The sequence below is a fragment of the Vombatus ursinus genome, unplaced genomic scaffold (assembly GCF_900497805.2).
Source record: "Vombatus ursinus unplaced genomic scaffold, bare-nosed wombat genome assembly UNPS02014945.1, whole genome shotgun sequence".
Classification (NCBI taxonomy): Eukaryota; Metazoa; Chordata; class Mammalia; order Diprotodontia; family Vombatidae; genus Vombatus; species Vombatus ursinus.
The window spans coordinates 10,008,403-10,033,945 of NW_020954723.1; positions in this window are offsets into that span (position 1 = coordinate 10,008,403).

Consider the following 25,543-nt stretch of genomic DNA (forward strand, 5'->3'; position numbering starts at 1 on the left):
TTTACATGTTTGTAAATATGTATCCATTTCACTAAGATTATCAAATTTGTTGACATACAGTTGGGCAAAATAGTTCCTAATTATTGTTTTAATTTTCTCTTCCTTGGTGGTAGGTTTACCTTTTTCATTCTTGATACTAGTAATTTGGTTTTCTTCTTTCTTTTTTTTTAATTAAATTAACCAAAAGTTTATCTATTTTATTGGGTTTTTTTTTCATAAAACCAGCAGCTTGGTTAACTCTTAACCAAAACTTAGTTAAGTTTTCTTAATTTCAATTTTATCAATTTTTCCTTTGGTTTTCTATATTTCTAATTTGGTGTTTAATTGAGGATTTTTAATTTGTTCTTTTTCTAGTTTTTTTTTTAGTTGTATGCCCAATTCATTGATCTCCTCTTTTTCCATTTTATTTATGTAAGCATTTAGAGATATAAAACTTCATCTAAGAACTGCTTTCACTGCATCCCACAAGTTTTGGTATGTTGTCTCATTATTGTCATTCTCTTGAATGAAGTTATTGATTGTTTCTATGATTTGTTGTTTGAACCAATCATTTTTTTGGATTAGATTATTTAGTTTCCAATTATTTTTTAGTCTATCTTTCCATGGCCCTTTATTACATATAATTTTTATTGCATCATGATCTGAAAAGGATGCATTTAATATTTCTGCCATTCTGTGTTGGATTATGAGGTTTTTATGCTCTAGTACATGGTCAACTTTTGTGTATGTGCCATGTAATGCCAAGAAAAAATGTATATTCCTTTCTATCCCCATTCAGTTTTCTCCAGAAGTCTATCATACCTAACTTTTGTAATGTTCTATTTACCTCCTTAACTTCTTTCTTGTTTCTTTTGTGGTTAGATTGATCTAGTTCAGAGAGGGGGAGGTTGAGGTCCCCCAGTAGTATAGTTTTGCTGTCTATTTCTTCCTGTAACTCCCCGAACTTCTCCTCTAAGAATTTGGATGCTATCCCATTTGGTGTATATATGTTTAGTAATGATATTACTTCATTGTCTAGGGTGCCTTTTAGCAGGATGTAGTTTCCTTCCTTATCTCTTTTGATAAGATCTATTTTTGCTTTTGCTTTGTCTGAGATCAGGATTGCTAAGCCTGCTTTTTTTACTTCAGCTGAAGCATAATATATTCTGCTCCAGCCTTTTACCTTTGCCCTGTGTGTGTCATTCTTTTTCAAATGTGCTTCCTGTAAAGAACATATTGTAGGATTATGGTTTTTAATCCATTCTGCTATACGTTTCCGTTTTATGGGAGTGTTCATCCCATTCACATTCACAGTTATGATTACTATCTATGTTTTTCTCTCCATCCTTCCCCTCCCCCCCATTTATGCTTTTGTTTTTCCTTTCTCCTTTTCCCTCCTCACTAGTGTTTTGCTTTTGACCACTGCCTCCCTCAGTCCCTCCTCCCTTCTATTAGTCCTTTCCCTTTTCCTCCCTTTACCCTTACTGCTTCTTCTCTCCTTTCTATCTTCCCTCCCTTTTCTTTCCCCTTTTCCCTCCTACGGCCTATAGGACAAGTTAGATTTCTATACCTAACAGATTATGTTATTCCCTTCTTGAGCCAAATCTGATGAGAGTAAGGTTCAGACAATGCTCATCTCCCTCCCTTCTTTCTCTCTGCTATAATAGGTTTTTGTGTCTTTTCCTATAATGTAATTTACCCTTGTCTGCCTCCTCCTTTCTCAGTACTTTTTCTTAAATCAGATTAATCCAGTTACTTGGATCCATTTAACCCACTTGATTAGGTTTTTTTTTTCTATCATTACATCAAAGTCAATTTATACCCACCCCCTTTATGTATTCTCTTTTAACACGGTATAATAACAACACAGGTTACAAGTGTCATCTTTCCTTGTAGGGATGTAAACAGTTTGCCCTTATTAAAAATATATTGTATCTTTCTGTCCCATTTACCTTTTTATGTCTCTCTTGAGTCTTGTACTTGAAGATCAAATTTTCTGTTGAGCTCTGGTCTTTTTATCAGGAAGGTTTGAAAGTCCCCTATTTTATTGAATATCCATCTCTTCCCCTGAAAGATCATGCTCATTTTTGCTGGGTAGTTGATCCTTGGTTGTAATCCAAGCTCCTTTCCTTACAGAATATCATGTTCCACACCCTACAATCTTTTAATGTAGAAGCTACAAGGTCCTGGGTAATCCTGACTGTGGTTCCATGATATTTAAATTGTTTCTTTCTGGCTGCTTGCAGTTTTTTCTCTTTGACCTGTTAATTTTGAAATTTGGCTACTATATTCCTTGGCGTTTTCAATTTGGGATCTCTTTCAGGAGGTGATTGGTGGATTCTTTCTATGGCTATTTTACCTTCTGCTTCTAGGATCTCAGGGCAGTTTTCCTTGATGATTTCCTGAAAGATACTGTCCAGGCTCTTTTTTTTCATTGTGATTTTTATGTAGACCAATAATTTTTAAATTGTCTCTTGTGGATTGATTTTCCAGGTCAGTTGTTTTTACCAATGAGGTATTTTATGTTTTCATCTATTTTTTCATTTTTTTGTTTCTGTTTGACTGATTCTTGCTCTCTCATAGAGTCATTAGCTTCCATTTGCCCGATTCTAATTTTTAACATATTGTTTTCTTCTATTAGATTTTGTACTTCCTTCCCCATTTGGCAATTGTATACTTTAGGGATTTGTTTTCTTCAGTGTACTTTTTTTCCAGTTGGCCAATTGTATTTTTTAAGGACTCTTTTATTTCTCTCATTTTACTTTTAAAATTCTTCTTGAGCTCTTTGAAGAAGGCTTTTTGGGCTTCAGACCAGTTCGTATTCCTTTTTGAGGTTCCAGATGTGGGTTTGTTGACAATGTTGTCCTCTTCAGAATTTCTGCCTTGATCTTCACTGTTCTCATAATATGAATCTATGGTATGTTTCTTTTTGCTGATGGTGTTTGATTTTTCCCTGGCCTTTAAAGAGATTAAGCTGTCCTGGTGGGGAGCAGAGGGCACTGACCCAAGCTTCTTGTGTTGGGAGCCTAGTTCTTGGTTACTGGCTTTGTGGGCTGGGGCCTCCGATGTTGGCAATTGGAGGTTGTAGGGTTCTGGAAGCTTACCTGGTGTTGGGTTGGAATCAGCAAGGCTGGAACTCTTGGGCAGCTCTGTGTTGCCAGCTTTTCCTTTCCTTTTGCTTTCTTCAGCTCCTTTCAGATGGATGTTGTAGGCTGTTTATCTGCTTGGGGCCCTTTGTAGTGCTGCTTCCCTTATTTTTGCTGAGGCACTGGGAGACCCATTTGCTGTAGAATGTTTATCCCTCAAGCTACCTGGGCTACTGGACTGCTGCTCCCCCCCTTTCTTCTGGTTCAGCTGTTCCAGGGTTTTTCCTGGGGTGATATTTTCTGGGCTTTCAGAGGTTGATATCAGAGGGTAAGAGCGACTACCTTTTTACTCCATCTTGGTTCCCCAATTTATCCTTTATGTGTCTTTTTTACATAGTTTTAATACATTGTTGTTTGCTAATATAGACTGTGGACTTCTTGAAAATAGGTATTCCTTTGAAACCAATTCTATATATGATGTTGAGATAGAAGTTCAAAATTTAAACCTTAATGAACATAGTCACAATTTTGAACAAAATGAGAAGGAAAAGGAGATGGGGCAGAGCTTGCTTTTAAGTCTTATATTGTGTTGCTACCAAAAAGGAATAGGAAGAGGAAAAAAATCTATGAATAAGCTGAAATATCCCCTTTTCCCCAAAGCAATTATGAGTCTACCTACTTATGCATATCATTTGCATAACAGTGTCCATTATGTCCACAGAACCCTAACATGAAATTCAAAATAATATTCAAAACATAGAATGGCATGTATAAAATATATAACCAATTTTTATAGTATTTAATCATATTGTAGCTGACACTAATGAAGATTGCCCACAGGTTAGCCTTAGTGAGGCAAGTAAAGGATCACAGAATGGATTCCCCTGAGTATTTGGCAATAAGAAACAACATTTCATGGAAGGCTTGATAATCTCACATTGTATTGCTAATGATAAGAATAAGCAAAAAGATTCCCGTGAACATAATTTCTTATGAGATATAATCTCATTGTAAATGGTTCTTTTTTCCCCCATTTTCATTAATCTTTCTTGTTTGTATATTGTAGTTATTCCCTTGTATAGCTTCCTTGCCACTCCCTCTACCTAGTTATTCTTCTTCTGTAACAAGAAAAATACTTAATACCAATTGACACTATGACTACAATCAATAGCATAAGCAACATTCCATACCCATAGTCTCCCATTTCTCTAATCAAAAGAAGGAGATGTATTTTGTCATCTCTTTTCCTTTGCCAGGACAGATTATTATAATTTCATAGCTTCCAATTTAATTTTTCTGTTCTTTATGTTTACATTATGGTAGTAAAAGAAAAAGTATAGCTTTTCTTGTCCAGCTTTCTTTGCTGTATATCACTTCATAGAAGTCTTTACAGATTCCTCTGAATTCCTTGTAATCATTGGTTCTTGTTCTATAATAGGATTCCATTACTTTCTTATACCATGTTCTTATACCATCTTATACATGTTCATTACCCAATTAATCAATAGGTATCCATTTTGTTTTCAGTTTTTGCTCCCAGAAGAAGTCCTGTTACATTGGGGAATGGTTGTACAAATTATGGCATGTGAATGTAATGAAATATTGTTACACTGTAAAAAATGACAAAATAGATGGATTTAGCAGTATCAGGGCAAATTATACAACTACAATAATGTAAAGGAAAACAACTTTGAAATATTTAAGAATTCTGATTAATACAATGACTCCTGAAGACTCATGATGAAGCTCACTTCCTGCCTATAGGCAGAGAGATAATGGAAGGAGAGAAATAACACTTTCAGACAGGTCCAATGAACTGATTTGCTTTGTTTACCTGTTTACTAGTTACAAGAGAAAGTGCCTAGATGGTGGTACCAGTGAAAAAAGAAAAAAAAAAGTGTCAGTGAGACATTAAATAATACCCAGAAAAGATCAGAAGGAAATTCAAAAGGGGACATAGTCATTTTTTGTTTATTTTTACTATCCTGTAAAATTTAATATACTTAAAAAAAGAAACCATATGTAATAGTTCACATCTTCATATACAATATTCTTTCTTTTCATTCTTTTTTGTTTCCAGAAATGTTTATGTTTGGTAAGGTTGTAATAAATATGAGACCTTATTTTCTGTATATGACTTACTTGAGGCATATATCTAGCAGTGGGATTTCTTTGTCAAAAGGATATGAACAGTTTTAAGTAACTTTTCTTATAATTCCAATTTGTTTTCCTATGGAGATGGACTAATTCAGAGCTCTTTTGGTAGTAATTGGTGTGTCTGTCTTCCCCCAGCACCTACAACACTATTTCTGTCTTCTATCATTTTTGCTAAGTTAAACATTATGAAATGAAACTTCAAAGATGTTTAAACCTTTTTTCTCTTGTTCATGGTGACTTGGAATAATCTTTCTTATGATTATCTGTAGTTTATAGGATCAAAGATTTCTACCTCTAAGGGACTTTAGAAGACCATTTAGTCCAACCTCTTTATTTATAGATGTGAAGCTAAGAACCAGAGAGATTATGTGTCTTGCTTAAGCTAGGGGACAATGAAGGGGCACAATGAATGAAATATGGGGCCTGGCATCAGGAAAACCTGAATTTAAATCTGGCCTTAGACACCTACTAGTTGTGTGACCTAGGGCAAGTCTCTTAACTTTGTGTACTTCAGTTTCTATAACAATAGTATGGGGATAACAATAGTATCTACCTCCCAGAGTTGTTATGCAGATCAAATTTGATTATAATTATAAAGCACTATATAAATAAGGTGTAATTATTATAATTATTTTATTTTTATTATACAGGTAGTAAGAGGCAGGCATGAGATTCAAACTCAAATCTTCTGATTCTAAGTCTAGCATTCTTGCCATTGCACTATTTATTTGCAATTCTTCATTTGAAAGTTTTCTACTCATCATCTCTTTGATCTCTTACCTCTTCAGGCATGATTCTTGTTCTTAAGTGTTTATATCAATATATCCCAGACAAGTACCAGATATATTTTCTCTGAAGACTTTTTCCATTAATAGTCTCTTCTTTGTGTATTTTTATTAATGATTTTATTTTGCCCAAAAAGTTTCTTAATTTTATCTACTTGAAATTGTCTCTTTTAACTTTTATGATCACCTCTATCCCTCGAAATCAGTCAACAAGCATTTATTAAGTGACTACTGTGTAATAGGCATTAAAAATACAAGTTAAGTCAATTCAAGTCACCAAGTATTTAAAAAGCATTAAATTGTATAACTGGCACTGAGATAAGCCCTGGGGACACAAACTCAAGCAAAGACAAAAAGCAGTCCCTGCTCTCAAGAGTTTACATTTCAATGGGAGAAGATAACATAGAAAGGGCCTGACTGGGTATATAGTTGAGAAAGAAGTCCATAGAGTCAGAAGTGGACCACAGAGAAGAAAAAAGGAGTGAACATGGCTGGCTTTTCCACTTTCCTTAAAAATGAAATTCCAGGAAGAGAGAAAGGGATCCTGGGGCAGAATGATCTTCCAAGATAAGAAGAGCCTTGGGACATGGTAGAGAAAGAATTCCAGAGAGTCAGGAGAGGCTGGAAAAGGATGAAGGAGTGCACATGGCATGGCCACTTTTCTTAAAATGGATATTCTAGGAGGAATTGATCAGTCAGAGAAATGGGCCTTAGGATGGCGCTATCTGCTACTTACTAGTTTTGCTCAAAAGTTAAGGTTTCAATCCTCTCCATTTACTTAATTATTCTGTTTTTCATTATATTGATTGTATACAATATTTCTCTTGTGCTTGATCAAATTTGCACTTTCATTGTGTTGAATTTTCTTTCTATCATGTAGATGACCAGAAACTGTACATATCCTTGTTAGGGAATTTTCTGTCTTTGAATTTATTTGCTTCTCAATCCTGTGTATAGTTGATTTAAAATTATTATTGTTGTTACTGTTGTTTTTTTTTTTTAATTGAACTGATTTGACTCTTGTGTATTATTTTATGTATTGCTGATTTAGCTCTTATATAATTTTATTCTTTTGGTTTTTTATTTCAATAGTTGATTAAGAGTATCCATAATTTCTAATATACTTTTTTCTATATTGCATTCCAAATTTTTCTATTTTATTGCCTTTAGTGGTATGATATAGTGTTGAGGTTTAGGGGTGCTGGGAACCCAAAATTCAAAGGCAAACAATGAAGGTCCTGCCTTGAATGAACACTCCCAAGCCTTCTTTCAGCCAAAAACTAGGTTTATTAGAACACAGGTCGAGGTGGGCAAGATTTTAGAATCCATACTATTGTGACACTTGTATTGACAAGTGGGTGAGACCGGATCTGAGCAATTTAATGGAGGCAAGATGGACCTTTTATACAGCAGACTGTGGGAAGATCTGGATGTGATGTAGTAGTGGCCAAGTAGTCTGGGGTGACTGGGAGGTAACAGAGAAGGACCTGAAAGGGCTGAGTACCCCAGGCCAATGCCATGGACCTGGGCCACATAGAAGGGGTCTAGATAGAATCAAGGAGTGGTGATCTAGGGTGGAATCAGGTATAGACCATGAGGGTCACAATGAAAGGGCAATTGAAAGGATTAACTGGGAAGGGTCAATGCCTCAGGTGAACCCCAGAGACTTGGCCATGTGGGAAAGTTCAGAGCCTTTCAGGGGTCCATCATTAGCACCCCATCACTAGTGCCCAAGTTTTATGCTGCACATACTAGATAGATATTGTTGTAATCTTCAAATGTCTTTCTGCAAGTTGTCCATAGTTTTCTTAAACCGCTCTCTGGAATACTGGTATTTGATGCCTGTCTTTAGGAGTATTCCTATCTAACTCCAGTTTTTCTCCTATTGTATTTGCCATGATAATAATTACAACATGTATTTTTAATGTTCTGTCTTAAATATGATGAAAGACAGTGTCAATTACTGATAATTATAAATATCAGTTTTAAGGGGAAGATTATTTTGCTTTGGTATGGTTTGTTTATTAATTGGATTCATGATATCAAATTTAGAAAGGTTACTTGGAAATTTTATTTTAAATCTACTCATCTCCTTTTCAAAATTATTTTAGCCATCAGCACTCTTTTTGTCATCTATCTCATTATTATACGTAAGCACTTTTGGAGTCTGTATAAAGATAATATAAGTGCATTTAGGTTCTTTGGATCTTCTTTTCAGATTTAAATAATTTCAATTTCTGTTCTTATTTAATCTACTCTGGATGTAAAAATGAAGTTATTTCTTTATTATTGTTATTCATGTTCACTCAAGCACATGAACAATATTTGACCTCGCTTTTACGCAAATTTACAGAAATATATACATTTAAAATACACATAGCAATATTTTTATATTGACAATTTTAAAAGAATATTTGATTTTTGAAAGGTGTTACTCCAGGATTCCTTTAAGTCAAAGGTTCTTAATGTTTGGTTGATATACCCCATAAGGGATATGTGGATGGATTTCAGAAGCTTTGTGACCTTGGCTGAGAAGAAAATTATATTTTTATTTCAATGTAATTGGTTTCCTTTATAATTCAATGCATCTTATGCATTTAAAAACACTATTCTGAGAAGGGGTACATAGGTTTCCCCAGATTGTTAAAGAGTCTCTCTCACACACACATACACACAAAATGTTAAGAACTCTTGCTTTAAGTCATGCATGTAAAATAAGATTTTATTTGCCAAAACAAACAAACAAAAACACTTTGTCCACAATGTTTTAGTAGCAAACCTATTACAAGAAACAAGGTCTACCTAGACACAAAATTAAATATATTCACCAGGTAGAGTGAATATACTCACCAGGTAGAGTAGTCATTTAAAGCTCCTAAATAATTTTCCTCCAAACACAATAACAAACTGACTCCCATAATATTTAAGTTCTCTCTATGTGGTATCCACCATAAATATTAAAATAACCCTGGAAACATCCTGTAGCATGGGTATTAATGGACTCAGAGGCACAAATGTTTGAGTTACTGACCATTAAAGTATTTACCAGAGGCAATTACAGTAAATCAATAAACAGTAGTAATTGGGCAACTCAGCAAAATGTGATTTAGAAGACTAACAGTTAAAAAGAGCACATTTGCTACAGACACCATTTCAAAACTGAAGCTGTTACAGTTCCCTCCTGTGTCCTCCCACAGAAGGCAGCTATTTAAGAGACAAAACACAGCAGTAATGCAAACTATCACAAGCATAGCTGCTTACCCAGAGATATTTTGTGTTCATAAAATCACAATTCAATAAAATATTCAACAATTCCCCTTCCAACCAATTACCAGGATGAGATTAAAATGTTTATAAGGATAAATGTTTCATTGACTCGGGGCTCATGCTTCCAACACCATTGAGCACTCACAAAATAGAGTTTAAAGTAATGTAAATCACAGCTACTCAAGAACAGAAAAAGTTTATACAGCTTTGACCTGTCTTGATGGACTGAAGAGACGGTGATGAAAACTGTAATCTTAATACATCTCCTGCGGCTAGAGGTTTAAAACTCATACTGTTTCAAATTAGTGAGGACAGCAATATTTATTTGCTGCTGAATTCCAGCCAGCATGGCATTTCAGCAGGAAACACTTTATAAGACTTAAACTTATGAGTACCAAAGTTGAAAACTAGTTGTTGTTTTTTTTTAAGGCCCCAATTTAATGATTCATTCTAGACCAAAATGAAAACAAGCCCTACTTTCTCCTCCTTCTTAACCATTCTCTGTCTTTATTTCCCAAAATAATCACCATCACCATCACCATTTGCATATTACTTTGTACTTCTCAAAGAAGCTTTACATCTACTATCTCATTAGAGATTCATATTAAGCCCTTGAAGTAGGAAGAACAGGTATGATCTCCATTCTAACAAAGGGGAAACTATGGAGGATAGGTGTTGTGTCCCAACATCACATCAAAACTTTATGGTAGTGCTCAAATTTGTATCTAATATTCTTTATTTCTCAGTCAGGCCTGATATCTATGTCACCACCAAGAAAGACAAATGGTGTTCAGTTCTATTGAATGAAGGTATTAAATGCCTACTGTGTGCACAATTTTCTAATGAAGGGAGTAAAAAAGAAAGGACACAGTATATGAATGCATAGGAAATGAGGTATATCCTTCTTCATCATAAATTTTATGACTATCATTTTCTTACTTTGGATCATTATTTCTAATCAGTCCTCTTTTTTCTCCTTCTTTGGGAGGAGGAAAGCCATTTCAGTTGATTTAAAAGTGGTTGTGGGAATACACATCCATCACTGCATAAAAGGAGCAGTGAACAGGAGATCTACCATGTGTTCAATCAACTGTAACTGCTTTGTCGAGATGAAGGGTGATGGGGAAAAAAAAGAGTTTGGAGAGAACTCTGTGACATATTGCGACTCAAATTGGTGCTCATGTATTCACTTTCCATTTTTATTCCAGTACTGAAGGGAGCTGTCCTGTATAGCACTTATAAAAACATGAGAATATTCTTCAAGGACAGAGAAGAGCAGACCAAGGCTCACAGGCTTGTTTAATAGCAGGCCTAACTAGCCCAGAAGTGCTTTTCAGAATAATATTCAGTTTGAAAAAAATCTATTTTGTTAGAGTTAATGAAGTACTCCAATGGAGCCATTTTTTTACACAAAGGAATGCTTTCACATGAACAAGGAAGCACCATTTGAAGAGTTAGTGTAGCATAGCAAAAAGAAAATCTGTTTTCAAATGTTTACTGCCTGTGTAACCATGAGCAAGTTACTGATCCTCTCTGAGCCTCAGGGTCACCATCCATAAGGAAAAATAAATAAGCACACTACCTCATCATACGTTTGTGATATAGAAAGCATTGTGAACCTCCAAGTTTTATATAGATATATTATTACCACTAGAGCAAAAGGTAGTTTTCCTGATTTCTGACAAGGAAATCAAATTGGATAATGGCATCAGAGAATATCCAATAATCAACAGGGACAGGTGGAATTATTTTCACAATCTAAACTGATAAAGAGTCACAAGGGCAGAAAGAGGAGCAAGATGACGCTTGAAGGATGTCACTTGGCAAGAGGGATGACCAGTAAGAATGAGACATGCAGTAGGGCCTTCTAGCTCTCTGTTTAGGTTCAGTATTGACTCTCTCTCTCTGTCTCTGTCTCTCTCCTCCTCTCTTTCTATCTCTACCTTTCTATATATTTCTGTTTTTCTCTTCCCTCTCTCTCCCTTACCTCTCTTCCTTCCTGCCTTTCTATCTCTCTGCTTCTTTCTCCTCTGCCTCTCCATTTCTGCCTGTTTCTCTCTTTCTCTTATCTCTTTCTCCCCCTCTTTCTTTTTCACCATCAGTGTTTATCTGTCTCTTTTTTCCCCTGTTTCTGTCTTTCACTCTGTTTCCCCGCCCTGCCTTCCTCTTTCTTCCTTTTTGTCTTATCTGTCCATCCATCTGTCTGTATCTTCCCTGGTCTATGACTCTATCTTTGTGCTCATATTCTCTGTAAGTAAGGTGAATTTTAGTTTGTGTAGGGTGGATTTTTGTTATTCTTTCTTAGAGTTTTCTTTCCCAGGATCCATAGCCGTAACAATCTCTAGTCCCCAGGTGTTAGGTATAAGTTCTCACAATGATGCGTCAAAACCTCTCCACCACACTTGCCTAGTAGAATAGGGATGAAGTAATGTAAAATTGTGAGGCTATTGCTGGCAATGTATCTTCTTTGTTGCCCTATAAAGCAAGTGGGCAATGGTCAGTGAGTGGGGACCCTCTTAGGGGTGAATGCTCAAACTGGAATGCTATATGTGCCTTGATTGGCCCCCATCAAGGCTTGGGAGGGGGAATCTGTGTGTTTGCCTTAACTGACCCTCATTGAGACTTGAGGGGATTTAAGGGAGTGCACAAGTTGTGCCTGTCTTGATTGACCCCATCAAGACGGAGGGGTTATTGCTCCTCTTCATGCCGGCCACTGTGAGAATGGTTGTTAGGGAATGCTATAGGAGCTGGTGTTCCTATTATCAGCAAACTCCCTTTGAGAAGCCTAGACTAGAGTAAAATAAGCTTATTTAACTCCCCCACCCTCACCCCCCAAGCAAGCTGTCTTCCTGGCTGCTGGATTAAAAGCGAACCTGCTAGTGAGAGAGGTACTAGAAGCCCTCCTGTCTCCTACCTAAAAAATGGCATAGTCAGTGTGTTCACCAACTGTCCAACAATCTCTCTCCCCTGTCTCCCTCTTTCTGGCTCTCTCCCCCCATTTTTCTCCAGTTTCTCTGCTTCCTTTTCTCCTCATCCCATGTCTTTGTCTCTGTCTTTCTTTCTATTTCCCTTCTTTCTCCTTTCCCTCTCTTCTATCTCTCTGTTTCTTGCTTTTTCTCCTCTGCCTCTCTTTCTGTTTCTGCTTGTTTTGGCCCTCTTATTTCTGTTTTTCTCCCCCACCATCCTCTTCTTTTTTCCCATCTCCATCTCTTTCTATTTTCCTATCTTTCTATTTGTCTCTTTCACTCTCTCTCCACCTGCCTTCCTTTCTTCCCTTTTGTCCATGTCCATCCAACTGTCCTTCTGAATATCTGTCTGTTTCTCCCTCAGTCTATGTCTCTTTCTCTTCATGCTCTCTTCTTCTATCTCCTGTCTTCCTCTTTGTCTTTCTTGTCTTATCCCTCCTCTCTCTGCGTTTTCTCTCTGTCTCCCTTTCTTTTCATCCCATGTCTTTGTCTCTGTATGTGTCTTATTCTTTCTCCTCTACCTACCCTCTCATCCTTTCTATTTCTCTTTACTTCTGTGTCTTTCTCCCTTCTATTTCTCTGTCTGTATGTGTGTTCTTTTTCTATCTCACTCCTTCCCCCTTTACTACTAGATTGTTTGTTGTTATTGTTATTGGATTTTCTAACCATTACCCTAAAACAGTCTATTTCCTGCATGTTTCTTAGAAATGATTCTAGACTCAATCATTTGAACAGGAAGATTCTATGCAAATTATGTGGTTTCTCATACATTCTAATTCATTTTTGTCTAAAGAGATCAATTAAACGGCCAGGTGATTAGAAAGTCATCTTGGGGGCAAATAACAGTTTGATTGGATACACTTGCCTGAAACAGCCTTGGCTTGAGTGTGAAACTCTAATTGATTTCTGAGTATAGAGGGGCTCAAAGGGGTGCAATCCTAATAGCTAGTAAAATGATAAATTGAGAAATCCTAAGTCCTCACAATGTCCTGACATTTAGCTCAATGCCAAAAGTAATCTCTACTTTCAAGTGGAGCTGAACTGCTTGGCTAAGTTAATATCAGGCTGTCCATGTACTCTAAGTCATAAAAATTTGAGTTCAGGTTCAGTGGGTATCCTACTTAACCAAACGTGAAATTCCCTTGATGCAGCAAGTGAGTCTCTATCTAAGCAGCAGGCCTGCCTGCCGTGAATCCACAGCCATATGGACTTTACCATTGACAAAATGTCAAAGTGACAGAGCAATCTTCTTGGGCCCCTCATAGATATGCTTTGTGTTGTCATGGATTTGGGGTGTTTAATTGCCAAGTCAGTGGACACTAGAATGAAGTCATCAGTTCAAAATTGCTCATTGAATTCTTAAGGTTTTAACAACAAAAACAGCGAATTCACACATCTAGGATATGTAAGGCATTGGTCAAGGCACTGAGAATACAAATACAAAAATGAAGTAGCCCTGACTTTAGGCAGGTTATTGTTCACTAGGTAAGCAAACCACTATTTCTACTCCAACAAAATGTCAAGGACCACAAGTTTGAGTATATTGGTCTTTAGCAACAATAACCCATTATCATTGGAAAATACATTAATAATGGCCTTTTGTAACACATTTGTAAAATATTCCTTTCTGTCATTCCTCAAACACATCTCATCAAACAGGGCTGAGGTTACCCTTATTTTATTAGCAGGGGAGGAGGAAGGGAGGCTGTAGAGGAGGGAAATAACACACACATACATACATATATGTATTCCCTATTGTATATGAATGTATTCACTATATGTTATATATTAAATTAATAATGTTATATATATTCATACACATATATGTATATATCCATATCTATCTAACTGTCCATTCCCTATTGATTGTATGATAATTCAAAACTTCAGAGACATATATATTTGGAGCCTGATTATATAAACATACATACATACATACACCCAGTATGTATAAACCAGTATTATGATTTATAAAATGATTTCTTGAATTGAATTTGGCCAGTATATAAGATTAAAAAGCATAGTGGGTGAGAGGAAAAATATAAATATAAATTATATATGTATATAATTTATATAAACAAAATAAATTTATATTTTATTATTATAAATTATATATACAAATAATATAAAAAGTGAAAATTTTCTTCTTAAGTTTTATAAATTTCAAATTCTATAGAAATCAAATGTTCTAGATGTCATTGAAATATAATAATAACCCCAGTAAAATATTAATAAATAATAAACAGTTTAAGGTTTACAAAGTCCTTTACAAATATTAGCTTATTTAATCTTCACAACAACCCTGTGAGGTAGGTGCTATTATCATACCCATTTTACTGGTGAAGAAACTAAGGCAGAGCAGAGAGAAGTTAAGTGATTTTTTCCAGGGTCACATAGCTAGTAAGTGTCTGAGGCAGTATTCAAACTCAGGTGTTCTTTTCGATCAGTCTAGTACTCTAGCCACTGCACTACCTAATGGTTTAAGAATGAGTATAGTGTGAAATGAGTCCTGGACTAGGAATTAGGAGACCTTTTTTTCTAGTCTAAGTAACTACCAGCAACTAGTTTTATGACCTTGACCAAAGCCTTTAAGATCCTGAGTATCAGCTTCTTCATTTATAAAAGAAGTGGCAAAGTTTTGCAATAGATAGAGTTACAAGGGATAGAACCGAGGGCCTGGACTCATGGTGACCTGAGTTCAAACCCAGCCTCAGACACAGACTATGACCCTGGGCAAGTTACTAAAACTCTGTGTGCCTCAGTTTCCTCAGCTATAAAATGAGGAGAATAACATCTACTTTCCAGTGTTGTGACAAGCAGATGGAATAATATTTGTACTTAGCACAATCCCTGGAACATAGAAAGTGCTTAATAAATGTTTTTTTTCCCTTCTTTACTATAAAATACTAATTTGGAGATAATTCTTAATTTTCCTTCCTTATTTAAAATATTACAATTGCAATCATTTGCACCTAGTACATTCTCCACTTTTGTAGCCACATCTATTTTAAACCCACACTGTCTCTCCATTAGATTATTGTAATAGCCTCCTATTTGTCTTTCTCCTTCTAGATACTCCCCTTCTAATCCATCCTTCACACACTTGCCAAAATAACTTTCCTCAAACAGAGTCCTGATCACATGAATTCTTTGCTCAACAATCTTCAGTGGCTTCCACTTGCCTCAAGTATAAAATAAAACTGCTTTCATTTGGCTTTTAAATCCCAACAAAATCTTGTCTTGCTTACCTAAAGATGGATTTCATATTTCTCCCCCTCCTGAACTCTAAGTTCTACCCAAACTGGTTGTTCAGGAAGTATCACTTTCTGTGGTATTACAAAAAATTCCTGAAATAAATGGGATTAACCATCTATGGCATTCTTCTCAGAAATAATCCATCCCAGGAGATGACTTATAATTGTTCTGATGGTGAGACTAGAAGATACCCACCCCCAAAAATCTCATTAAAAAGACACAAATCTAAAAAGTAACATATAAAATAAGCTGTAATCTTGAAAACTGTAACATTAGAAAATGTGGTAAGAACTGAAGTTTTTGGTGACTGATGAGGAATATTGAGAAAGGAAAGTTGGACCATAAAAAAAGGTATTACTTTCCTGGCAAGAGAGAATTCTCAGATTACTGATGACTGACACTGATTATTTAGGCAGCATATTCTTAGAGTGAAGAATGCCAATTAATCAAGTTACCATAGGGCAATGGCAATATCTCTTTAAAAAAATCTAACCTCTTTTGCTCTAATTCTAGTTGTTATAATTCAGTTTGGTCATTTTAGCAGATCTATCCACCAGGAAGGGATGTCCAGGGTAGAAAACTTTTTCTTGGATCAAGGAACTGGGAAAATTGATATTCTGAATTGCAAAGCGGTCTCCCGTGAATTTGGTCAGCTTAAATTTATCTCATTGATCCCAATCATCCCTGAGTAGTAATAGGAGGAGGAGGAGGAGGAGAAAAAAGAGGAGGAAGAGGAAGACAAAGGGATGGTAGATTTTGTTATTATCCCCATTTTAGAGATAAAGAAACTGAAACAAATTATATCTCAAAGTAGAGGGTGGGCAGTGGGATAATATGAGAAGAGAGGTCAAGAATGATGATTTATAGAAGGCAATCGAATTTGGAAAGAGGCTATATCAAATTTGGAAAGAGTAATCCCAGTTGAATCAATAGCTTGGAAGTTTTGATTCTAAAGCCATATCTATAGATTTATTGCCTAGAAGTCTCTACCCACAGAACTGAAGTAATTAATACCAAAAGTCACTGTTTCGTTGGTTTTCTCAAGTGCTTTGTAAAATTTTCCTTTTCAAGGTTACATTCACCTTAAGTTAATTGCATGTTTTCTTGATAATATAAAAACCACCCTGGGAATACTCATTCATACAGGGAATACGCAAAGGAGAAACATGTTTGCAGTATCAATCACCATTTTGTCTCATGGTTTGGCTTTAGCAAATAAAACCAGATTTGCAAATACCTCGAAGATGTTAATTCTACATAGCAGCCCAGTGTGGTGGAGAGAGCATTGAATTTGCAATTATAGTATCTGAAATCAAATTCCTGATAATTATTGTCACTGATTACCTGTGTGACCTTGAACAAGTTATATAACCTCTCTGGGACAGTTTTTTCAGCCTGTAAAGTAAGAGGGCTGGTGCATGCTATTAAGAACTATATGATTTCATACCAAGTTAGACAAAAAGGTTCTGGAACCTTTTCCAAATACACCTATCTAGAGTAAGCAGACCCAAGTTACCTTTGAACACTCCAATCAGAAATTTGGGATAAACACAGAGGTTGGTAAACTTCCTTTGGAGTTAAGGGCTGTACTCTTGAAGTCATCAGTCATTCTAACTATACCTGTCTTCATTTCCCTGTTCCTTTCCTAGGGGGAAGGGGACTAGCTTGCATCAATTTTGCCAAAAGTCAAAAAGTAAGACATAGAATCAAAAACTTAATTCTAATATATCTGTATTTCTGCAGGCCATGTTTGATCCTCAACCACCTCAACTCTATTTTTAGTGTTCTGTAAAGTTGGAATATTCACAAAATGTTAGTATAATTCACTTTTCCCAATGACAATTAGAATGACCATAGCTCAGGATACATCTATTTATTTATTTATTTATTTATCTATTTATTTATTTACTTATTTGTTTATTTATTTATTTAGTGTTTTGATTTAAGGAGAAGAAAGACCAGTAGAATTCAAAGCCAAATTCAGTGGCAGGCTGGATGGAAGCAATTGTCCACTATGCTCTCATGTTGCAACTAGTTTTTCATTTCACAGACTTGCACAGGGTTTTGCACATAGTCAGTGCTTAATAAGTATTTGTTCTATTGAATTGAAAACACTTATTAAAACAGGGGTTCTTAACCTGGGATCTAGGGATAATAGATATAAATTTCAGGGGCAGCTTATATGTATACATTACAAAAAATATATACATGTACATGTACACAAAATATGTGTATATGTACATGTATATGTGTATGTATATATGTAGTGTGTGTGTGTGTGTGTGTGTGTGTGTGTGTGTGTGTGTGTGTATAATGAGAGAGAGAGAAAGAGAGAGAGAGAGAATGAACAAGAACTTCTTTCCTGTCTGGTCACTCTCATATCTCCTTCCTTATATCTGAGTGTGTGTGTGTGTGTGTGTGTACTCTTTCTCTGTATGCACGTGTATAAATATATATATATATATATATATATATATATATATATATAGGTATATTTTCCCATCCAAGTTCATGGATATGTGTGTATGTGTTTATTCCCTTCCCTTATCATCCCCACCCCCATCTACACAGATAGAATAGTTGAAATCATGAGATGATGAGATCACCAGGGGGAAAACTGGGATATGCCCATATATAGAGAAAGGGATGCTGCTGCTGATCCAGCAAGGGTGTGTCTAGGCAGGAAGGAAACAATTATTTATTAAACACCTTCTATGAGACAGGAATTTGGAGAATATTTCATTTGATCCTCACACCCATGCAGGGAAGTAGGTACTATTATTATCCCCATTTTACAGTTGGGAAAACTGAGATGTTTAAAGTAAAGGTTTTGTGTGTGTGCATGTATGTGTCCCATCCAAGTTCATTCACCTCCCTCCCTCTGAAATCTATAAGTGTATCATACATCTATGTATCATATATCATGTACATCTATCTATCAATGGTATTGGATTTTCTCCTTGCTGGTTAAGATGAATGCCCTGCCTTGTGTGAGGGAGTGGGTGGAGCTCCAGTCTCTGCCAGTCCTCCTTTACAACTTTACAGGTCCAATTCCCTTGGGGATTCTTCAGATGGAAGTGTCCCTTTGGGACTCTTTAGGGCCAGTTCCTTTTGGGTCTAGTTAAGCTTCAAGTCTGATCATTGAGTCACTTTAGGTGCTCCTGGTTTCCAGCTTTGAAAGACAATATGGAAGAAGTTAACCTCACTTCAGGTTACTAAGAAAATAACTCTGAGAAGACTTGATAGGATCTGGCAGTCTTTATCATGTCCCTGTTCCCAGCTTGCTACACTAGACATCACTAGGAGTTTCCATTTAGGATATCTAAGATACTCTCTCTTGGTTGAGCTCAGTTATCTCACTCCCAATGAAAGAGCTCCTTCGCTTTGTATTGCCTAGTATATATCCTCCTAGGTCTACCTTCTCTGATTTCTGTTTTGCTATGATTTGAATAAATAGGCTTTTTGCTATTTGCTATATACGTTTATTGTTAAATTGAATTTAAATGGGAAAAAAAGGTTAAGCCTTGTATATAGAGCTTGGGGTCTCGCTTCCAAAATGGCAAGAATGAAAGTCTCTCTTGGAGAAGAGTGGGAGGAGAGGGGGCTAGAGATATATATTCTGCCTCGTTTCCAACCACACAAAAACAGGCCTCTTGCTACACATGGTGCCTCACTACCTGTGAGACTCCCTATCCCCCCAGCTCTACATATATGTGTGCCCTACCTTTAACTGAAATTTAGAATTTCCTTGAATGATGAATGTAGGTAAGAAAAAAACAATTGCCTTAGGGATCCATGTCTCACACATGCACACACACACACACACACACACATACACTCACACTCACAGTCACACACATACACAAAAAGCAAGAATCTCTATATTAAAGAGAGGTTTTGTTTATTTAATCATTGTTTTAATTTCATTTTTCCAATGAATAAAAATAACTTTTCCAATTCCTCCTAAGTTTGTCTCAGTTCATGTGTGTGGTCTTGGTCACTGAATATTTAGAGAACTTACCTTTTGTACTCTGAAATCTGGGAGAGTCATAAAAATGACTTAAAAATGTACAAATTAAATAGCTTATTCACCAAAAAGAATTTTGAAAGCATCTAATCTTCACTGAATTTTGGTCAGGTTTCATAGAGGGATTAACACCGAATGAGCAGGATTGTCAAAATGCCACGGTAACTTTGCTGAAAATTGAGTCAATCATATAGATGTTTTCCTGTGGGAAATAAAACAATCTTCATGACTAAAGTTAACCCTGAAGTGAACAAAAGGATTTAATATTTGGGCGTTTCAGCAAACAAAAAAGTCCTTAGTCTACTCACCTTTCCTCATTTGAACAGTAAGCCTTGTATTGTTTGCTCAGAAGAATCAGGGGATCATTTGTAATTGTATGTGTGTGTGTGTGTGTGTGTGTGTGGTTCTTACAGCTCTCAACATTTCCTCCCTCCTCTAAACCATGAAATTTAGCCTCTCTAGTATAAAAAACAAAAGCAAGAGAGCTTCCTAATATAACGGACATAGCCTTGGTGTCGCAGAACTTAAGGGAACTATAAAATAAACTATTCTGAAAATATCATAGTACATTAGAGATTTAAAGGACCTTAGAAGTCTCCTAGTCCAATACCCTCACATTAGGTTGAGAAAAATGAGACCCAAGTAGGATAAGTCATTTTTCCAAGGTCGCACAGCTAATTAATAATAGAGCCAGATCTAGAGCCTAGGTCTTTAATTGCCACTAAACTCTGACTCTGGTGTTTAAAAATTGCTTGAATAATAATAGTAAATTACTGAGATTTCTGTAGTGCTTTAAAGTTTGCAGCATTTTCATATATTATCTCATTTGAGCCTCATCATAATGTGAGAAATGATTCATTTTGACCCGTACTCTATTCCATTCAGTATTAATCAGTTTGACTTTTGATTTGTTAGATCATATAGGGATAATTAGATAATTAGATAAGATAGGTCTTATAATAGGTCTCAAACTTTCATACAAAATTCACCACTTTTTTTTTTACCAGTTATGAAGCTTTCTTACACAACCACAAGAATTCTGACAAAGATATTTCCATTTTTTTTTCGCAGATTCCATGTCCAAACCCAGTGTGGGTGGGATACCTTGATTCTTTATAAAGCCCTCCAATTTATTTTTGTACCTCCAGACCACTCTCTCTTGTCCAACATAAGCAGGTGACCATCTTATGATCAAAGTTACCAGAGATAACTCTTGCCTAGCCCATCTTATGACCAATTAGTCAGTAGAGAAATCTCACGCTTTGTCCAACTTGTGACCCCTCTGCTGATATACCATTTTGTAGCAGATGCATCATTTTTGGCCCTCCAATAAGTTTTATCAACCAATGGGATTTTGTATTTTGTGTTGCCCCTTCAGAGTGTCCAGGTTTCAAATGTAATATCAAACCCTGTTAAAACAAGGTCCTGGGGGCCAAAGGCATCTCAGATAGTGAGGAAGATCTGACATCCACTTCATTAGAGGGAGCCATGGACCCTTTAATAAAGTACTATTGGCTTGGAGCTCTGCCTCAGTGGTTTTTCTTGTAGTTTGGACAATTTTTGGACCCCACAATAAGCATTTAAAGGAGACACCAGGGGCATTATTTCCATTTTACAGATGAAGAAGGGATGGAGTATAGAGCTGTGATTTCAACAATGTAGGGAACTTCAGGATAAGGGCACTCAGTCTCATGATGCAGGTTGGCAGTGAGTGAAATGTTAATATGTTTAGAGAGCACTTTTTTTTCATTTTGAAAAAACTTTCGAGTTGATCAATTTGTCAGCAAATGCCAATTCACTCTAGAATTTCAGGGTCACACAGTCAGTATGTGTCAGAGACAGGACTTGAATGTATATCTTCCTGGATTCATGGCCAGTTCTCAATTCATTGTGTCACACTATATAATGAAAGATATGAAAACTGAGGGATAAAGAGGTTAAGCATCTTCTCTGTAATTACATACCTAATTAATACGGGAGACAAGATTACATGTGTTTTCTTACAAATAAATCTCCTTATACATCTCATGCTCAAATCAAATTGACCTATTTGTTCTTCCCCATAAACAATAGGACCTCTCACATCTCTGTGCCTTTGTCCATCATCCGGAATACTTTTTCTCTTCACTTCCATTTCTTGGCACCTCTCAATGTTCAGCACAAGTTCCATCTACTTCAAAATGCTTTTCTTGATTCTCCCAGTTAGTTTCCCAGTAGAATGTAAACTCCTTGAAACCAGAGTCTAACTTTTTTATTTGAATCTTCAGTGTCTAGCAAATACAAGGCACTTAGCAAATGCTTGTTGGTTGATTGATTGAATTAGATTTCAACAGTTCATATGAATCTAACAAGCATACAGACTAATTATTACTAGATCAAGCTAAATAGAAATTTCTGAACAATGAAAGCCCAAAGAGAGAGGAAGTTGGCAGGTATTTTCTATTAAAGAGGTCTGTGCTGAAAGTTATAAAATTCAAGTTTTAATTTGGTAACCAGTCACATGATTTAATATTTCTGAAGATGTCAAGAGGAATTGATGGCCATCATATGACAATATGTCCAATGAGCAGAAACACTCTGACATTATCATTAGTCCCTATGCCCTGTCAAGAAGGAGAGTGAGATTTCAGAGTGAATTGTCACTTGATGATGAACTGATCAGCAGAAGGGCCCTTTCAAACTGAAAAAAAGTGCTATACAAGCATATTACATTACACATTAAAGAGCTATCAAGTGCATTATCTCATCAAATTCTTACAACTCTATGAGATGAAGTAATGGAGGTTCCATGACCCTTGTTTAAAAGATGAGAATAGTCTCAGAAAATTTAAGTTCCACAGCATTTATCAATTTAGTATTAGTCCAGGACTATTATCACAGACTCACTTCAGTTATTTTTATTTGAGGGAGGGGGTATGAAGGGGTAGTTATTATTTTATATTGCCTACTTTACACATGTCCTAAGAGGTACAAAAATTGGGAGAGGGGGAAACATCTCCTTCTTCCATTTCTCATCACTTTGTCTGGACCTCTCCTTTGCAATTACCATGTTGTTTGAATTAAAGTTATTTGTATACCTGCCTTTATCTCCTATTAGAATGCTAGAGGATAGGGATGATTTATCATCACGTCTCTGAAACCTAGTATTGTGCATTCAAGAAGAGCAAAATATTATATGAGGGGAGGGGGATGAGTAAGATCAAGGAAGCTTCATGAAGAAAGCAGCTGTAGAGTTGGGTATGCATAGGAATGTATAGGAAATTTAGAGGTTAAAAGAGAGACATACAAGGCAAAGAAAACAGCATGAATGAAGATATGGATATAAGAAAGCACAGGGTTTTGTCACAATCTACAAATACCTTAATCTAATATATAGAGTAGGTGAGTACAGAGTATAGAGACAAAGCTAGAAAGGTAGAATACCACCAAAATTTAACTTATAGAAATATTAGTCAAAGCTTCTAGCCAAAATCTGGATCAATAAAGGGAAAATATCTCCCTCAAACTTTACCTGGGTATTATTAATATTTGTTGAATACTCCAGATTCATCATTTAACTAAACATGGAAATAAGGACTTCCCAAATACATTCTGAGTTTTAGCCAATTCATGACCAAGATCAAGATTATCTTATCTAAACATTGATTGTGATTCAAACATATGCCCACGGCCTTCAAGAAGTAATTTTTCCTGTGGAATGGAAACCATGCAGTAGGAACACTGGTTGGATCTGAGCATGCTTGGGCCAAAGAAAACAAAATGTAAAAGGATATGATGACTGTTTTCAAATATACTTATTTGTCACATAGAAAATAAACTGGAATTGTTTTGCTTATTTCTAGTAAAGGAAGGTAGGGTCATTATATGGAAGCTTCAGTGAGAAAAACCTTAGCATTAAGAAAAGAATAAGCTAAAAATGTGAATGGGCCTCTACAGGTGGCAGTCAGTCAGTCAGTCAAAACGTATTTATTAAGCACATAGTATATGCCCAACACTATGCCAACAAGACTGTCATCCAAAGTCTTCAAGCAAAATCACAAAAAGTGAGTTGAAAGATTGAGTACAAATTATGTTTATTTTACATAGTCTGGGATGGTTTCCTTTTAGGAGGAAAGTAGGCCCTGTTGCCAGTATTTGATTGGTCAATAGGACAATATAACCCCATAGATGAGGAATGAGTGATCCTAAGTTTTGGCAGGGTTCCCACTGCCCTATAGGGTGTCTTTCTGACAATTATCTGAATACAAGATGAAGGAAAGAAGTATCAGTGCTTAGTAATCATATTTTTTAGTCCTTTTTAAAGTCATTTTTATTATATTTTATGGTCCACTAGTATAACATTATATTTTAACCTTGAGCCTGAATCATTGGCTTGGCTGTAGTTAGGGCTGATCTAGAATAGAAGAGACATCAGAAATTATCTATCACTCCAACCTACCCTTAAAAAGGATGCTTCTTGAAACAGTGAAATGAGGTCACACAGTTGCCAGGATGCAAAGCTGCAAAAAAGACACATTTCCTGCCCTCAAAAAGTTTGTAGCCTTATGGGGGGAAAAGGACATGTGTATACTTAAGCAAGATACCAAGAAGAATGAGCTAAGTTTAAACGGAATTCAGACAAAGGGTTATGAGAAGTCTGAGGAGGGAACAAGAGAGTTACTAAAGATTTCTTAGTAAAGTGACATTATCAAGGCTAGTGCATTAGGAACATAATTTTTTTCCTCATCTCAAACAGCAGATGCTCAAATATGTCTTCAAAATGAGTGTTTCTCTAATTTTTTTTTCTAATGGCATCAACATCAGAGGAAGAGATAGTTGTATGTGGGCACATCTGAAGTATATTGCAAAACCTGTAATTGGAAGGACAAATTTACCAAAATAGGAAGATTCCAAAGCAGTTCACAGACTAAACAGGAAAACTCCAGCCAAAATATTGAGGGAAAAGGACTGGAGGAGGGAAGACAAATAGGTTGAGAAAAGACAGAAACTATTAGGTAAATAATAGCACCCGGGAAAAGTTTCTAAGGATGAGTGATACTGATACACTGGTGCTCCATCCAGCTGACCACTGGCAAAAGGTAAATGTACATGAAAGCTAGGAAATGAATATTCTCTCACAAATCCTTTCTATGCTGCAGACTTTTTTTTTTCATAATGATGCTTGGTTATTGAGAGATACCTGTGTTTATAATCCACATATCTAATATATATTTAGGCTGTGCACTGATGCAAGTGTACTTCTGGGTGTGGGGGAAAGAAGAATTAAATAGGCTAAGGTATCAAAGGCTAATATGGGTTATTTCTCAGAACAGGCATCTAGCTGCCAAAAAACCAACTGATCAAGGCCTTTAGGTAGCCAGTGATTTAATTAAGATCAAATTAAAAAGCCTAGTTACCTGACCCAAGAAAGTCAATATGGGCATCTGCTGTATTCATGCCAGAATGGACATCTGACTCAGGGTTTGATTCTTTGGAATATATGCCAGTTACTTCAAGAGAATTTTGACCACAGTTCTTGAATTTGTATTCATCTTCCTAGGTTTTTTTTGTTTGTTTGTTTGTTTGTTTTTTGTTTGTTTGTTTGTTTTGTTTTTTAAGGTGATCCAAATATTGCAGTCTATGGATAGAGAAGCTATATAGCCAGCTAGTAATCCATTATCTGATGTCTAAAATTAATAAAGTGGGAAATCCCACTCTTTTGGCAGAATTCTGAGCAACATGTTTTGGAGAACCTTTCCTTCCTCCACTTTACATCAGAAAATTAATTAGTTTGCTTATAAATGTGAATAGATACTTGAATCAAGCTGTGTGCTGATTTTTTTCCTTTTCTTTAATACAAAGCTATTTGGATAGTAGCATTCACCTGAACTGGGTCATGGATGTGCAAGAGGAGAAAGGAGAGTGAGGTTGCAAGATGAGGGTTGGGAAAATGATGAAATAAAAAGAAGGGAAGAGGACAGAAGGGCAATAGGAAAAAGATAAGAATATAAAGGGATTGGGTCGTTAATAAAAGGAAGTGGG